Source organism: Mustelus asterias, chromosome 15, assembly GCF_964213995.1.
Source record: "Mustelus asterias chromosome 15, sMusAst1.hap1.1, whole genome shotgun sequence".
NCBI classification, from domain to species: Eukaryota; Metazoa; Chordata; class Chondrichthyes; order Carcharhiniformes; family Triakidae; genus Mustelus; species Mustelus asterias.
This window is the reverse complement of record NC_135815.1, coordinates 95,791,982-95,809,861: the sequence shown is the minus strand read 5'-3', so window position 1 is coordinate 95,809,861 and position 17,880 is coordinate 95,791,982.

Below are 17,880 nucleotides of genomic sequence, written 5' to 3'. Positions count from 1 at the left end.
GGAGAATCACACGCCGCACTGCTATGTTTGGAGGGTGGTTTGGTCCTGCAGACTTTGGCATAATGCCCTTTCTTTCCGCACGCGGAGCACAATACCGTTCTGGCTGGACATCGTTGCCGAGGGTGTTTCGCCAATCCACAGAAGTAACACCGCGGGCCTCCTGGAGCTGCCGCCGTCGTCAGGTCCGAGGTTGGAAACACAACCGCGCAGTTTTTCGGAGCCGCTGAATAAAGTAGGGTCGGTGGCTGGACTTGCCACGATGTTCCCACGTGGTCGGTGGGGTACGTTTCTAGGCTTCTGGAGGCCGTCTCCATAGCGTCAGCCAATTCTACTGACTTAGCGAGGTCTAGATTACCTTGCTCTAGCAGCTGGAGGCGAATGTACGACGAGCCGATACCCGCCACGAACGCATCGCGGATCAAGTCGCTCGTATACTGGGCCGCCGACACTGACTTGCAGTTGCAGGCTCTGGCTAGCTGCTGAAGTTCACCCAGGTACTGTTCTGTCGTTTCGCCGGACTGCCGCCGTCGAGTGGCTAGAAGGTGTCGAGCATGGATCTCGTTTGGTGGTTTGTTGTACCGCTTCTTAAGTAGTTCGATGGCCCCTTTGTAGTCTTGGGCATTGCGGATTGCTAAGTATACTGTGTCGCTTACCCTCGCATGGAGGACCCGCAGTCTATCGGCGTCGTTTTGAATGGCTGTTGAGGCATCGATGTAGTCTTGAAAACACTTTAACCAATGGTCGAAAGTGTTTGACGCTCCTGCCGCACGTGGATCTAAAGTAAGCCGATCGGGTTTCAACATTTGCTCCATGGTTTTCAAAAATCTTGTCAGTAATAAAATTGATGCGCGATTAAATCACGCGGGAGGCTAGATTGTACCTGGGAAATAAAGGCTTTTATTACTGACAAGAATGGAGCACACTATATACAATACAATCCCAGACTAAAGGGTCTCCAGGCAGTGTAGTGACCTTTATACTTCCCCTGGTAGGCGGAGCCAACTGGAGTGTACCACAGAACAATATCGACAGGTAGAACAGCCCAACCCTAACACCAACAGTAATTACAGTAACATATCTACAAGTACCCATAGTGCTGACCATCCATGGCTCAGCACTCATAGTGGTAACCAACTATGGTTCACCACACAGTCACAGCCTGTGGATGCAGCCATTTCCTGGTCAGACATGTGACTTTTCTATTTATTCTTGGGACGTGAGTATCACTGGCCAGGCCACTATTTATTGCCCATCCCTAACTGTCCTTCAGAGGCGTGGATGATAAGCCTCTCACTGCAGGGAAGGAACTTACCTTAATTTTCTGTTGGCTTCTATCAGGTGCAATTCTGCTGTAAATGACAGTATTTCTGGGACAACGCCTTCATCTGGCAAATAGACAAGTCAATAGGGGCAGGCACATCTCTGTCAGTACCCAATTTTCTCGGAATTTAGTGTGTGCATTCGTTTTTGAACAACTGTTTTGAATACAGGCATAGCCAGTTTGCAACTCAAATTCAAATCCCGTATCTTGAAACTACAAAAGATACAAAATTTTGAGGTCCCGTACCAACCGACTCAAGAACAGCTTCTTCCCTGCTGCCATCAGACTTTTGAATGGACCTACCTCACGTTAAGTTGATCTTTCTCTACACCCTAGCTATAACTGTGACACTACATTCTGCGCCCTCTCCTTTCCTTCTTTATGAATGGTATGCTTTGTCTGGATAGCGCGCAAGAAGCAATACTTTTCAATGTATACTAATACACGTGACAATAATAAATCAAATCAAATAAGGAAGAAATGGAAGAACTGTGTCCTTGGCTATCTTTAAAAGTATTTTTGCATTTTGCATGTCATTGTTATATGCACATAGCACCATCTACTGGGTGCCACTGAGAGAAAATAAATATATAGGTTTGTGGATGATTTTAGTGTCCTGGGACCTGTAATTCCAGGATGTGAAATCGTAAGGTTTCATGCAAGCAACTCCTGGCTCAGAATTAGCAGAGGCAACTTATAGTTTGGGCATGGGTACAATACCTGGCGCTCGCAATCATCCAATGTCATTAATAAAAGAACAGCTTGGGTGTGCATAATCCATAACAACCAGTCCACGTCCATAATGAGATTGGCCCTCATAACCTGCCTATCAGGAGAAGCCTTACATATGCTTTGATTTGATTTGAATTGATTTGATTTATTATTGTCACATGTATTAGCACTCAATGAAAAGTATTGCTTCTTGCGCGCTGCACAGAAGGAATCGAGAGAGTGCAGACTGTAGTGTTACAAGCACGTTAAGGGGAGGCAATGGTTTTGTGGACATGTCACTGGACTAATACGCGAGAGGTCCAGGCTGATGCTCTGGGGACACAAATTCAAATCCCACCATGGCAACTGGTGGAATTTAAAATCAATTAATAAAATCTGGAATTATATAAAGCTAATCTCAGTAATGGGTGACCATGATAATTGTCATCACTGGTAAAAAACCTAGCTCTAATATCCTTTAGGGAAGGAAATCTGCTGTCCTTACCTGGTCTGGCCTACATGTGACTCCAGAGCCACAGCAATGTGGTTGACTTTTAACTGCCCTCCAACATGGCCCAACAAGCCAATCAGATCAAGGACAATTAGGGATGGGCAACAAATGCTGGCCATGCCAGTGACACCCACATCCCATGAAAGACTAAATAAAAAAAAACATGCACAGCATTTCACTCCATGGTGGCTCGTGGCTGCTTTATTAATATTTGCAGAGGATATGCATCAATGACCACATTCAGGTAATCTTAAAAAGATTTTGCTAAGATTATGGGAGCGATCTTACCAAAAAGATTTTAAGTGCTGAACGAGCATGAAAATGGGAGAGAATTGCACTGATTTTTTTGGGTGAGTTACAAATCTACTCTTACCACACTCTGAGCAAAGAATGAAGCAAGATCTGTTTCCTGCCATCAGGGGAGGGGGCAGGGCCTAAGATCGCATGAAAGCCGGCAGCTGACAGCAGAGGTTGCAATCGCACATGCGCAGATAGACATAGCATTTTTTAACATAGAAACCCTACAGTGCAGAAGGAGGCCATTCGGCCCATCGAGTCTGCACCGACCACAATCCCACCCAGGCCCTCCCCCCACATATTTTACCCACTAATCCCTCTAACGTACACATCCCAGGACTCTAAGGGACAATTTTTAACCTGGCCAATCAACCTAACCCGCACATCTTTGGACTGTGGGAGGAAACCGGAGCACCCGGAGGAAACCCACGCAGACACGAGGAGAATGTGCAAACTCCACACAGACAGTGACCCGAGCCGGGAATCGAACCCGGGATCCTGGAGCTGTGAAGCAGCAGTGCTAACCACTGTGCTACCGTGCCGCCCCTTTCTGTTCTGTGCAAAAGTTGGCCAATTTCCACCCCCCATCTACACGGGCTGGCTAATCGTCCCCTCCCACCTCCACCTCCCCCCGAAACGGACCGGCTGATTGCCCCCTGTCCCGACCCGGCCCAGTCAATCGCCCCACTCCCCTTTCCATGCCGGCCCCCCTTCCCCAGGTCAATCGCTGGTTGCAGACTGCGCAGCATCTGATTCCGTCCCGGGCTGACTAATAATAATTAAATTCTAGCTCGCCATTTATCCGGAGCTGGTAAAATTGTGATAGATGAGAAATCGGGCGCAAACTCGATTTTCCGCCTGTCTCGCGATCTTGCCAGCTCGCCCTGCCCATCGCCCAGCAGAACGAGACGGTAAGATCGCCCCTATAGGTTTTCTACAATGCCTAAGATGCACAATGGAACACTTGTGCGCCTTGTCAATCCTGCTTTGCACCATACTGGACAAATACTCCTTATAATTTCATTCTGAAATATTATGAAGAATTGTTCAAGACGGAGTGTTGCAGACTGGCACATTCCAGGACTACGTTCTGAGTGACACACTAAAGCTTGGGGAAGCCGCTGCAAAGACTCAATAGGGAAAAGGCCACCATATAAAACCTCTGAACCATAGAATATCGGGAGATTGGAATATGTGTAGAACCCTTCAGGCTGTATTTCTGATCTTGTAAATATCTCATGTTTTGCAAATATATTGAGGCACTTCAGAGTGTAATGTGGTGCATGGAGAGAAGTTGCATTTTACTGCACTTTCTGTAATGTCCATTTGCAATGTTTTGGACTGTACAAAGTTTATAAAATAAAGAATAATTTTGGGAAAATAAATTGTGAAGCTGCTTTGAGTTGCTTTGTAGCTGGTGACAGACTGGAGAGTCGATACCAGTGTACACTGCGCTCTCTGTAATCCTGAGCTCCTCAAAACTCTGTTGCCCATACCTTAACATGCCCCAAGTTCCACTCACTCTCCTCCCCTTTGTGGCTGACCTGCATTGACTTCTGTTCTGGCAACTTTAAAATTCTCATCCTTAATTTTAAATCCCTCCACAAGCTCACCCACCTCTAATCTGTGTTAGTAAGAAGTCTCACAGCACCAGGTTAAAGTCCAGCAAGTTTATTTGGAATCATGAGCTTTCGGGAGCCCTGCTTCTTCCTCCATTCACCTGATGAAGGAGCAGCGCTCCGAAAGCTCGTGATTCCAAATAAACCTGTTGGACTTTAACCTGGTGCTGTGAGACTTCTTATTGCGCCCACCCCAGTCCAATGCCGGCACCTCCACATCATAATCTGTGTTAGTCAGTGTAGTATAGGGGTCCACACGTACAGAGTTAAAGTGGGACTGAGTACAGTACCTCCTACACATTGGTGGACGAGGCACATGACCTCAGTTTAGTGTTGACCAGAGCTGTGTGTACCAGCCAGCACGGAGACAGCTCCTAGCTTGTACCCTTTGAACTAATTTCAAAAATACAGTTAAAGACTAGTTAACTTACATGTGACTATGAAGACCTCTTCAAATCTACAGAACTGTATCTGACTCTTCACAAGCTGCCACCATGTTGTAAAACCCAAGACCTTGCAGAAAGTGCAGAAAAAAATTAAAATGCAGGAAGACTGAGAAAAAAAATTCACACAATAGCCTGACCTGAAAAGAAGCTCCAGAAGCACAAAGGAAAAAACTCCAAAGAAAGGCTTGGAAGCTGAGGGAAGAAATTTAAAATTCCTTATGACAGCAGAGGACTTCATTGAATCTCCTTTGGAAGTCCAGCTTCAGGTCCCAGAGTGCTGTCTGATCAGGAGGTGAGCAAAATCTTTTGAAACACCAGGCTACAGCAAGTCCTGAGAAATACTTAAATAATTCAGAGTCAGAAGTGCGGTTTGAAAAATTAAAGCTCGATCCCTGAGTCGGCGCCTGAACACCTGATTTCCGAGTTTGCTTCGAAATAGAGTAATCAGGGAAAATCACGAATCTGATCTCAGCTGAGAGCAAAAAAAGATCAGGCCTTGACAAGTTTGTGACTTTAAAGTAAAACACTGAGCATGTGAACTCTGTAGGCAGTCAGTCGATTCAGGCAGCTATTGTTGCGACAGACACAGGAAATCCTTTTGCCTCCAAGTGAACTGAGAAATTCTGAAAGCTTTTAAAGCAGAACCTACACTTTTAAATTTTTGGCTTCTCCCAAGTGTAAAGGAGCCACTTGCATGAACTCTGATATATTTTTGGTTGAATTTCTGAGTGTGTATTTAACCTAAGGTTGTGCCAGTGGTGTTCATTTGCGAACAATGCCAAGGTGAAAAGTCATCTCACAAGAGAGCAAACAGTCCTACAGGTGGCTGGCTCATTTATGCATGGTCAAAGCAACTTACATTCAGTCGCAGGGGTTCATATGTTGCAAACAAGAGGAAGATGCTCAAGCCTTGCATCTTTTTTAACTTACACAGACGTATGAGGAATCTATAGTTCCATGTTCCATGGGGCAGCACAATGGCACAGTGGTTAGCATTGCTGCCTCACAGCGCCAGGAACCCGGGTTTGATTCCCGGCTTGGGTCACTGTCTGTGCGGTGTTTGCGCAATCTCCCTATGTTTGCGTGGGTTTCCTTCCACAGTTCAAAGATGTGCAGGTTAGGTGGATTGGCAATGCTAAATTGCCTCTTAGTGTCGGGGGACTAGCTGAAGTAAATGCGTGGGGTTACGGGAATAGGGCCTGGGTGGAATTGTGGCTGGTGCAGACTTGATGGGCCAAATGGCCCCCTTCTGCGCTGTAGGGAGTCTATGATTCTATGTTGCTTTCTCCAGAGCAGTCCCTGAACCAATCAGAGTTGACTTGCCAACCAATCAGCACCTTTTTCTCCTAGTGGTATTAATCTTTTGAAATTTGGAATTCTTGTACTTGTCCTAATGAGTGCCAGATGAAAATGTTCGGTAACATGTCTCATTTTTCAGCAGCATTGAAATTATTTCATGTTGAACTTGGAAAGGATGACAATCGACCTCATGGCACCTGGCTCTTGCCAATAAGCAGCAGTTTTATTTTGTTTGTACCCATCATATTGGCATTAAACCAGGAGTAAAATTTGCTTCTTTGCTTGCTCATCCAGACAAGCTATTGGCTTCATAGTTGAGGATTTCAGCTGGTGCAGCTCTGTAATTAAAGAAATGGGTTTGGAGGGACATTATGGTGGTGTTTTTGTGCATGGGGATGACAAGAATTTAGAGCAGGAACTTGGTCCACTGGGTTTGCACTCTGCATATGGTTAATGCATCCCTAGTTTGGAGGGCATGATAAAGGAGCACTCATCTAAAATTGAGTTGAGGACAAGATGATGTCTTTCTGACACGTGCTGGTACCAGGTAGGCTACCCTGCCAGAGGTCAATGTGCTAAAGGTGCAAGTGGAACCATAAAAGGCAAACTACACAGGTTAGACCATAACATATAGGAGCAGAATTAGGCCATTTGGCCCATCGAGTCTGCCCCACCATTCAACCATGGCTGATATGCTTCTCATCCCCATTCCCCAGCCTTTTCTCTACAACTTTTGACCCCCTTACCAATCAAGAATCTATCTATCTCTGTCTTAAAGACACTCAATGACCTGGCCTCCAAGCCGTCTGTGGCAATGAATCCCACAGATTCACCACCCTCCTCATCTCGGTTCTAAAGGGTCATCCCTTTACCCTGAGGCTGTGCCCTCGGATCCTAGTCTCTCCTACTAATGGAAACACTTTCCCCGCGTCCACTCTATCCAGGCCGTTCAGTATTCTGTAAGTATCAGTGAGATCCCTCCCTCATCCTTATAAACTTTTAGAAATTAAAAAAGAAATTTCAAACACAATTCTCTTTTTCGCTGCATCTTTTTGAAAAATCTTAAGGCTCCAGCCTCAAAGCTGAGTCCTCCTGGAGGCTAGGGATTACGGGGAAATAGTTTAAAGGCTGCATAATGGTGTTCCCAGTGGCGTAGAGAGTTTTGAAGCAATCCTGAAGCATCTCTATCCCTCCCCGTTGCAACTGAATTGATGTCCCAATTGAATTGAAAGCCCACCAACGCCTCTACTTTCCCAGAAGACTCAGGAAATTTGGCATGTCAGCTACGACACTCACCACCCTTTACAGATGCACTATAGAAAGCATTCTTTCTGGTTATATCACAACTTGGTATGGCTCCTGCTCTGCCCAAGATCACAAGGAACTACAAAAGGTCGTGAATGTAGCCCAATCCTTCACGCAAACCAGCCTCCCATCTATTGACTCTGTCTACACTTCCCGCTGCCTCGGCAAAGCAGACAGTATAATTAAGGACCTCACGCACATTCTCTCTTCCACCTTCTTCTGTTGGGAAAAAGATACAAAAGTCTGAGGTCACGTACCAACAGACTGAAGAACAGTTTCTTCCCTGATGCCATCAGACTTTTGAATGGACTTATCTTGCATTAAGTTGATCTTTCTCTACACCCTAGCTATGACTGTAACACTACATTCTGCACTCTCTCCTTTCCTTCTCTATGAACGGTATGCTTTGTCTGTGTAGCGCGCAAGAAACAATACTTTTCACTGTGTCCCAATACATGTGACAATAATAAATCAAATCAAATCAAAGTCCCCACCTGGATCCATGACCGTGCCAATCATTGCTCAGAAGGTGATCACAGCCTTGAATGTTTTTTTATTGCGCATGTTTATTCCATGATATGACTTCTGGGCTCTGTCATGTTAGTCAGTTTGTAGTCCATATTAGCACAAGACAAGTCTTTAACACTTTGTTTGCCAGAACTGTCAATTTTATAAAGTTTGGTACTGGATGGGGGCAAATAAAGAAATGTATTATCAATTTCTACACAGAAGCAAGATTTCCCATGCTTCTCGGTGCTATTGACTGCACTCCAGGTGCTCTCTCTGGTTCAAAGATGTGCAGGTTAGGTTGATTGGCCATGCTAAATTGACCCTGGTATCAGGGGGATTAGCAGGGTAAATATGTGGGGTTACGGGAATAGGGCCTGGTTAGGGTTGTGGTCGGTGCAGACTCGATGGGCTGAATGGCCTCCTTCTGCGCTGTAGGATTCTATGGATTCTATTACACTCACGGGTCTTGACAATTCTCAAATGGGTTGTTAGATTCTCCAGCATAAATGTGGTTTAAATTTCGTGAAGTGGCATGGCTAGATAGAGCTCAAAGTCTATGGCCCCAGGGTGGCATGGCTAGTTGGAGCACAAACACATGGCCTCGCAGAGTGGCGTAGCTAGTTCGAGCGAAAACATATGGTTCTCGAGTGAATGGCTGCAGAGACTGTGCACGGTCACCACCTTTTCATTCTGGCTGCACTGAGGCTCAGCTCAAAGCTCACATTTGCATGTCAGAAATAAGATTTTCACTTTGTTGGTCAATAGGCATTTTCCCTGATTGGGAAGCCCTTGCCCATAAAACAGTTGGTAGATTTCATGTACACCTGCAACCATTCCAATGCACACAACAATCTACCCGACAGCGATATGATTGTAGCCACTTTTCCATAGAATCCCTACAGTGCAGAAAAATGCCATTTGGCCCATCAGGATTGCTGTTACTTCTCCCTGATTACTTGGAATGAGTTACTTTACTTTTAAAACAAAGGATAGAATGGTAAAGTTGCTCATTACCTTAAAACTAATAAATAAGTTTATAAATTTCTAATGCAAAAGATATGTAGAATAAAAGTGAGAATAGAATCACAGAATCATACAGTGCAGAAGAGGCTCTTCGGCCCATCAAGGGCCAGCACGTTGGCACAGTGGTTAGCACTGCTGCCTCGCAACGCCAGAGCCCCAGGTCCAATTCCGGCCTCGGGTCACTGTCTGTGTACATTCTCCCCGTGGTCTGTGTGGATTTCCTCCGGGTGCTCCGGTTTCCTCCCATAGTCCAAAGATTGATTGATGATGATAAATTGACCGTGGTGTCAGGGGGATTAGCAGGGTAAATGCGTGTGGTTACGGGAATAGGGCCTGGGTGGGATTGTACAGACTCGATGGGCCGGATGGCCTCCTTCTGTACTGTAGAGATTCTAAGTCTAACCTACCTACCTACATAATCCAGTTTACCAGCATGTGTCCCATAGCCTTGAGTGTTATGACATGCTAAGTGCTCATCCAGGTACTTTTTAAAAAATGTTTTGCTGTCTGCATTTGCTTGAGATAAAACAACATGCAATGTCTCATCGATCAATAGGTAACTTCATGAAAGCAGGTTCTTATCAATGTGTTTTTAATGAGACAACTGCTTTTTTATATTTTGTTTTTGTTGCATTAGTCCCTGCTTGGTATAAGTCAATTGAATTTACAGAATAGTTCTGTAAATTTACAGAGTTACAGGAATTACACAAAGTCTATATCAAATACATATCAATGTTTGAAAGTGATTTGTACGCTCAACATAACATGATGCATTCAACTAACAGACATTAACATTTAAAAGAACTACAGAGTTATGAAAGTTAATTACAGAACTTAATTATAAACTTACAAAATCAAAGATGGTTTACATAATGTGAAATGAAGTGACTTCCTCTAAACATCACAAGTTAAATTGCACTAATTCAATGCACAAGGTTGACTCTTTTCATACTTGTTTTTCTTTGCACAATAGGACTTTAGAGAATGGAGCTGATACTGCTAATAGCGAGGGAGTCTGATAGTTCCGTAGCAGTACTTGTTCAACCTTGAGGTCTTACATTAGAACAAAGAACTATAGAGTCATAGAGGTTTACAGCATGGATTTGCCCAATTTGTCCATGCTGCCTTTTTTTTAAACCCTTAAGCTAGTCCCAATTGCCCGCATTTGGCCCATATCCGTCTTACCCATGCAACTGGTAAAACGTTTTTGAAAAGACAAAATTGTACCCGCCTCTACTACTACCTCTGGCAGCTTGTTCCAGACACTCACCACCCTATGTGAAAAAATTGCCCCTCTGGACACTTTTGTATCTCTCACCTTAAACTTATGCCCTCTGGTTTTAGACTCCCCTACCTTTGGGAAAAGGTATTGACTTTCTAGCTGATCTATGCCACTCATTATTTCATAGACCTCTGTAAGATCACCCCTCACGCTTCAGAGAGAAAAGTTCCAGTCTATTAACCCTCTCCTTATAACTCAAACCATCAAGTCCTGGTAGCATCCTAGTAAATCTCTTCTGCACTCTTTCTAGTTTAATAATATCCTTTCTATAATAGGGTGACCAGAACTGTACACAGTATTCCAAGTGTGACCTTACCAATGTCTTGTACAACTTCAACAAGACGTCCCAACACCTGTATTCAAGGTTCTGACAAATGAAACCAAGCATGCTGAATGCCTTTTTCACCACTTTGTCCACCTGTGACTTCACTTTCAAGGAGCTATGAACCTATACCCCGAGATGTCATAGTTCTTGAACTCTCCCCGATGCCCTACCATTAACTGAGTTAGTCCTGCCCTGGTTCGAACGATCAAAATGCATCACTTCGCCTTTATCTAAATTAAGCTCCATCTTCCATTCATCAGCCCACTGGCCCAATTGATCAAGATCCCGTTACAATCAGAAATAACCTTCTTCACTGTCCACTATGCCACAAAGAAAATTACAGCGCAGGAACAGACCCTTCGGCCCTCCAAAGCTGCACCGACCATGCTGCCCATCTGAACTAAAACCTCCTACCCTTCCGGGGGCCATATCCCTCTATTCCCATCCAATTCATGTATTTGTCCAGATGCCTCTAAAAAGTCACTATTGTATCTGCTTCCACTGCCTCCCTGGCAGCGAGTTCCAGGCACCTACCACACTCTGTGTAAAAAACTTGCCTCGTACATCTCCTTTAAACCTTGCCCCTCGCACCTAAAATCTATGCCCCCTAGTAATTGACTCTTCAACCCTGGGAAAAAGCTTAGGGGCAGCACGTTGGCACAGTGGTTAGCACTGCTGCCTCACAGCTCCAGGGATCTGGGTTCGATTCCCGGCTTGGGTCACTGTCTGTGTGAAGTTTGCACATTCTCCCCATGTCTGCATGGGTTTCCTCCGGGTGCTCCGGTTTCCTCCCACAGTCCAAAGGTGTGCAGATTAGGTGGATTTGTCATGCTAAATTGCCCCATGTAGGTTAGATGGATTAGCCATGGTAAAAATGTGTAGAGTTACGGAGATGGGACGGAGGGGAGGGCCTAGGTTGGATGCTGTTTTGGAGAGTCAGTGCAGTCTTGATGGGCTGAATGGCCTCTTTCTACACTGTAGGGATTCTATGATTAAATTCTATGGTTCTATCAGTGCTTTAAGGCCATATGATTTGTCCCTGTCAAGTTTGAATGTGACGCGAAGAACAAGTCATGTGATGAGCATGTGTCCCAGGATTTTGTGTCCCAGAATCCCAACCATACTAGGTTGACTTACTTTGATTGGGTGTGAATTAAACTGAAAGTAATCATTAAACATCAATTTCCCGACAGCGCTGCCATGATCCTTTCCACTCCTTGCCCCGATGTTCCCTTCTTCCCTTCCCTTCCTTTCCTCCAGCACTGTAGCCCTTGCCCCGAGGTTCCCTTCCCTTCCTTCCCTCCGGCACTGGTGTTACCCCAACACCACTAGCCAGCCACCAAAAAGCTGCTGTGGGGACTTACCTGTGAATCCCCCCGCCCCCCCCCCACCTCCACTGAATCCGCAGAGCCACTTCCTGCCATTTCCAGCCATTAAGATCCTCATGAGCGTGCACTAAGTTAAGTGCACTGACCTCCAAATTCCTCTTGACGTTCCAGTCACCAGGTGCAAGTCTTTTAAAAGAAGTTGCAAATCACGCCGATTTAATTTTGATTCTAGAGTATGGGCATGGTAATGAAGAAAGAACAAAGAACAGTACAGCTCAGGAACAGGCCCTTCAGCTCTCCAAGCCTGCGCCGATCACATTGTCCTATCTAGACCACTTATATCCCTCTATTCCCCATCTGTTCATGTGCCGACCTGGACAAGTCTTAAATGACGCTAACGTATCTGCCTCAACCACCTCACTTGGCAGTGCATTCCAGGCCCCCACCACCCTCTGTGTAAAAAACTTCCCCCGCACATCTCCACTGAACCTTTCCCCCCTTACCTTGAACTTGTGCCCCCTTGTAATTGTCATTTCTGCCCTGGGAAAAAGCTTCCAACTGTTTACCCTATCCATACCCCTCATAATTTTATAAACTTCTATCAGGTTACCCCCTCGGCCTCTGTCTTTCCAGGGAGAACAATCCCAGTTTATCCAATCTCGCCTCATGGCTAATACCCTCCATACCAGGCAACATCCTGGTAAACCTTTTCTGCACTCTCTCCAAAGCTTCCATGTCCTTCTGGCAGTGTGGTGACCAGAATTGGACACAGATTCCAAATGTGGCCTAACCAATATTTTATATAACTATAACATAATTTGCCAACTTTTATACTCGATGCCCCATCCAATGGAGGCAAGCATGCCACATGCTTTCCTCGTCACCTTTTCTGTGCTGCCACTTTGAAGGATCTGTGGACCTGCACGCTGTTAGAATGTAACTGGTGACAACTTTCTATCAGATGTAATGTGACCAATGGTAACAAGCTGTAAGAGTCAGCTGACCCAGTAAACCATGCAACCAATTACAGAATGATGTGATAGTCAGCTGATCAGCTGACTATAAATAAGAACCTGTTGGGAATTGTGGGGAACTTGGATTGGCCTAGGGCGAGGCCCCAAGTTTGGGATAATGAGGTTTCTTTATTAAAACCTTTCTTTGATTTATAAGTTGGAATAAGTTTTGTTATATTTTTATCGTCTGCGAGTTCCTTCTGAAGAAACAACACCCAGCTCTCTCTGTGTGTCTATGCTCCTGATGCTTCTGCCATTTATTTTATTTATTTTATAGCTCCCACAAATGAGATGCAAGTTTATTAAAATTTAACTTTCACCATTCGACAGTGGGAAACACAGCCTGCCATGGACGGGAATAATCTCTTCCTGGATTGGCGTCAAACGGAAACAGGTGGGGGGCCCTCTCACAAGATTTTCCAATCCCGCCACTGAACAGACCCCACCCAATCGTGGGGGAACCCCAGTCCATGTCTCGCAGCAAGAAAGAGGAGAGTAAGGAATTTCACTTTTTAAGAAGGGGGAAAAAAGAATACTCCAATGCTAATGCTGAGGATTCTGCCAGTCTGGGACTCCCAGTTCCCAGCTAACCAAGTCTAACTGCTAGGAAACATGGAAGAAATATTTTAAATGAAGCCACTTATAATTTGGTAGCTAGGCTTTTACAGTCACTGAAAGTAATTTTTAAATGGGTTCATTTTCAGTAAACCTTGACTCTCTAAGCTGGCAGAACGAATGTCAGAGACCATCATTTGACGAGGGCAAAGATTTTATCCTATTGACAGGACAAAGGCTAATTAAAATGGAACAGACAACTAGCTTGATGCATGAACTTGGAATACAATGAGGTAAAGGCACTGATCCTTAAGGTTGTTTGAAAAGTGCTGTGAGCTGCAGAAAGATTGACAAACAGTTATGTCTCATGAGTCATCGATCATTAAATTTGGGCCCATTTTTTTCTCCAATTAAGGCAATTCAACAAAGCCTGTCAAACCAGTCTTCTGTGAAAGTACAACAAATGAAAATGTGGCTTTATTATCTTGATTCAAGGTGAATTGGATCTGTCTGAGGTGAAGCTATTTCTAAGAAGTGTTTCTTAGTGCACAGTGTCTCCTGCCAATGCAATATTGCCACGCAAGATGGCCCCCATTACCTGTCTGCATAAGCGTTGATCTGTGCACGCGTAGCAATTCAATGACATCACTGCTAGCGCTTGCAGCTTGGAACTCAGAGTGGCAGAAGGGGGAAGAATGAGGAGAGGCAATATAGTCTAACATTTATAGCAACCTCCAGTCCCTCCAGGGCGGCACAGTGGCACAGTGGTTAGCACTGCTGCCTCACAGCTCCAGGGACCCGGGTTCGATTCCCGGCTTGGGTCACTGTCTGTGCGGTGCTTGCACGTCCTCCCCGTGTCTGCGTGGGTTTCCTCCAGGTGCTCTGGTTTCCTCCCACAGTCTGGAAGACGTGCCAGATGCCTAACCCAGGTGCATTGACCCAAACAGGCGCCGGAGTGTGACGACTAGGGGAATTTCACAGTAACTTCATTGCAGTGTTAATGTAAGCCTTACTTGTGACTAATAAATAAACTTGCACTACTGGGATAGTGAGACAAAGTTTCAAAACACTGAATAACATGGCTACAGTAAAACTTCCAAGAAGGAAAATATTTTAGTTTCCCGCCTGTAAATCCATCCCTTCTAACTGCCTGTAAATGGAGTTTCCAATGTCCAATGTCCATCACTGTCACTCCAGGATAGAAAGTCATCAACTCTGAAAGGCTGGTTGGGCCTCTTGTTGTGGAATCATCCCGCTGCCAAGGCCAGTGAAGCATGTTGTCCGGTATAAATATGGTGGCCATTTAACCTGGTGTTAAGACCCAGGCCCAAGACTCCAAAGTGCTTTGTGAAGTTAGCCTAGACCCTAAGTTTTACATTTGCTTTTGGCACTGGTGAGCATTAGGTGTTTCATTCCAGGTATGATTCAGGTGACCCACTAGGAAGCTTTTATCAAACAAAATTTATTTAAGAACACAGTTAGAATATAACAAAAAGAATTAGCATAAAACTTTTACCAATTACAAGGCTTCAACATGACACAGTTTAACTCCTAACAGCTAGCTATCTCTGTTGTTCCAAATGTAAAGCAATATCCTACAGACATGCACCCTCCTTCAGAATTAGCAGAAAAACAAGTATGTTCACATGATGCTGGATTTTCAGCTTTGTAACCTATGGACAGAAATCTAGGTGACTTGTTTGCAGAGAAGGATATATTCTCAAAACAGCAAAATTTCAGAGAGCTAAATCCAGTCCCTGACAGCTTCCAACACAGCAACACTTACTAAACAAAAAAACTCCCAACTCCAGAGAGAGGGATAAACCATGTTGCTTCTGTCAGCTTCAAGTTGCTTCTGAAACAAAATTAAAACCTCTGATGCACTGTGAAAAATAGCTGTCCCTCAGTCATATGACATGACCTGTCAATCACCCCCAAATCAAACTCTATCCAGCAATCCCGAGGGACCATAAAAACCACAGAGTACTGCATTAGTTCAGATTAAAATCAACATGATGTCGATTATACTGTCTCAGTAACAATAAAGGACACCGGCGACAGACAACACAGTGCCGACAATGCATCTTGCAGAGAAACATGATTAAAATACATTTCTTAAAGGCACAGTATCATCACATTGGGCATGTCATCAGCATACAACGATGCATGCATCGCATCGGCAGCAAATGCAGCTGGAAGTTTCAAATGTGAATTACAATTAAGACATGGCAAGACAGAGTGTCACCCCTGCTGATGTCAAGAACTGCTTCAAAAGATGAACTGAAACTGAGCTAGAGCGCAGTATTTGCTATCTTCAAAGCAGAGACATATACTCATAGTTTTGTGTACATAGATAAATATAATAAATAACGTGAAATGGGCTGAGACAATGAAACTGTCTTTTTTGAATTATCATGGTTCATTTTTCCATGAGGTTGAAAGTATGAATAAAATGTTTTTGTTAATATTTCTGGTATCTAATGTTGTATTCTGTGAAGCAAGATTGAGGGGGGTTGTGTGTGCACAGCTGTGCGCAGGTATATGGCTAATCTATCTAAATTGGGGACTGAGTGGCTACAAAGTTGAGGACATCAAAAGGGTTAGGTGTGAAAGGTTGAGATTGGCAGAGAATAGGACCAGGTTGGATGTTCTACAGGTAAACACAACATGGGTAGAAGCTTGCATTAGGAGACAAGTGATGATTTGGGGTTTTAGCTGTTAAATTTCAAAAGGAGGAAATAGGGAAATTACAACTTTAAAAAGTCATAATAAATAAAGCAAAGTTCTTAAATTTTATTTTACCTGAAAGTGCCGGCCATAAGGAGAACATGAAATAATTTATATCCTGGGAAAGGTAAATTTTAAAGAAGGGTAAGGACAGTGGGAAAAGATGAAAGAGAAAAAACATATTTAAAGAGAGTGAAGAGCGTTGAGGTGTGACCATGTAAGATATCCTAAGGGAGTGCTCTGTGCTGCAACAGAAGTGTGAAGAAGTGAAATGAGCCACCCTAGGGAAGTGTCTGGTTATCCTAGAAAGCAGGATTTTAGTTTAAAGTCTTGAAAGTCTTGAGTGAGAGAGAGAGAAAGAAGCCTTCTGAAATACCACCTTGAGAACAACAGTGGGTTATGCCTTGTGGTAATATTACTGGAATTTCATAGGTTAAATATCTATAAGGACTGTTGCCTAAAGGGGTGTTTATTTGTGAATCTAACCAAGTAAGAATCTTTCGGGGAAATGATCTGTTTGACTCATTGTAAATGTAATCTTGTGTGTTCACGTTTTCTTTTGTTAATAAATGTGTTATTTTTAATATTTAGAACAGCCAGAGGTGTTACTGGAATTTCTGGTTCCTGAGCTCAATACACTTAATTTCCTGTGGTAAAATACAATTAGAAAACAGTTGTGATGACTTGTCAAGTTTCCCTTTTTGGGGATTGGCTCACATAGCACTTCCACCTGCGGGATCATAAGACCAAGCTCAGTCCAGCCATGAGCTAATCAGTTACCTTCTGAAATCACTATGGGAAAAGAGGTCATGTGACCAGGATAGTGATTTGAAATGTATTTTGTTACAACATCCAAGCTGCTAAAAAAGAGTCTGGAAGAAATCTGCCAATGGAAAAGCAACACCATGTCGCTCCCTTTCTCTCCCAAATTCAAGACCATCTCTGATAAATTTTGGAAGCCACCACAGAGATAGAAAAATTCCATTAAAAAGGATCCAACTTTTATTAAAAACAGATTTTGGTTTCAATAGACTATCTGCAGAAATTTCAGTTTACATCAGCCTCCACTCCACTGGAAAAAATCTGCCTCAACCATGGATACCAACAAAGGACTCAGAAACAGTGAACTCGCTATTTTTTTGCCTTTTGTCAGGGAATTTTGATTTGACAACAGAATAACCTCCTACCATAGAACTTGTAATTTTGCATGTGTGTGTGTGTGTTGTGGAGGTTGGAATGTGGGTTTATCTTTTAAAATGTCTTTATATTTTTACCTGCTTTTTTGTTTAGCTCAATGCAAACTAACCTCTTTAATTTAAATTCAAAAAACCTGTCAGACTGGTTTCTTTGCAATCTGTAAGTAGATGATTAAGCACGCACTTTGAATTAATACCTTCATCCTTATAAATTTCATAGAATCCCTACAATGCAGAAAGAGGCCATTCGGCCCATCGAATCTGCACCGACTGCAAATCCACCAAGGCCCTGTTCCCGCAAACCCACATATTTACCCTGCTTATTACCCTGACACTAGGGTCAATTTTGCATGGCCAATCAACCTAACCTGCATATGTTTGGACTGTGGGAGGAAACCGGAGCATGTGGAGG